The sequence below is a fragment of the Chiloscyllium plagiosum genome, unplaced genomic scaffold (assembly GCF_037043375.1).
Source record: "Chiloscyllium plagiosum isolate Xiang-an unplaced genomic scaffold, Cpla_swu_hap1 HiC_scaffold_27, whole genome shotgun sequence".
Lineage (NCBI taxonomy): Eukaryota > Metazoa > Chordata > Chondrichthyes > Orectolobiformes > Hemiscylliidae > Chiloscyllium > Chiloscyllium plagiosum.
Window position 1 is genome coordinate 2,124,058 of NW_028270165.1, and position 984 is coordinate 2,125,041.

General features: G+C 46.2%; 1 non-coding gene across 1 annotated transcript; it reads right to left on the bottom strand.

Moving 5' to 3' along the window:
• Positions 1–609: 609 nt before the first annotated feature.
• Positions 610–681, bottom strand: trnaw-cca (transfer RNA tryptophan (anticodon CCA)). The gene has a single exon. It is a non-coding gene; the product is annotated as a tRNA-Trp (tRNA).
• Positions 682–984: the final 303 nt, after the last annotated feature.

Genomic DNA, 984 nt, shown 5'->3' on the forward strand with positions numbered 1-984 from the left:
TGCGCAGGAGGCCCTGCAGTAATTCCCCACGCTGTTTCACACAGCAGCATCCTCTCGGTGAATTACGCTTGGCAAAGAAATCGATTGAACCAAATCAGTGTCCGGCACTGGATTTTACTGACACCGTTTATAAAATTCAGGCTCACCGTTAATGTGGAGAGGGGCCGTCGGACTAGAGTTTCCGCTTCTCCTGTTGAATAAAGATAATTTTAACTGTGTCCAGTGAAAGGAAAGGATTTGCTGTTGGTGGGAAACATTTCTGTTTGAACTCGCTATCACTCTACTGATAGATTGAAACATAAAGCTGGGAGTCTCTGGATTATGTTGTGAAAATATCGGTATTACGTTATTCACACTGCGCTATCACCAACTGAACAAAGCGGCTGCCCAGAGGGAGACGGCTGTGTTTAGATCCCGTGATGAACTGGTGGGAGCTGAGCCTTTGCCCAGAAAATGGGCACACCACTTCGCTCACACAGTGTTCACAAATCAAACAGGGAGCAAAGCTTCACGTGTGATCGAAAGCTTCCGCAAAGAAGATTTGGCTCAACAGATATCCGGAGTGAACGTACTCCTTTCTTGATTTGAAATGCAAGGAGTTGACGTCAGTGAGCCTGACGTGATTCGAACACACAACCTTCTGATCTGGAGTCAGACACGCTACCGTTGCGCCACAAGCTCACGCAACGCCTGGGGTCTCTTTTCATGCTTAAGGGAAGTGATCGCACGACAATGATTTTACGTTATGAGAAACAACGGAGATCAACAGTTCATGTCTGTTCTGTCTCTCCCTCCTCTCCTTCTGTCTCTCGAAACAATTTCCAACTCTACCTCAATAAAAAGGTGAAAGAACTGTGGATGCTGTATATCAGAACCAAAAAACAGGAGTTGCCGGTGACCCTTCCACAGAACTGATGGTGATTGGGAAAACGTTGATTTATATGCAGGAGATACTGTGGGAGGAAGGCGGATGCAGTTAATGAT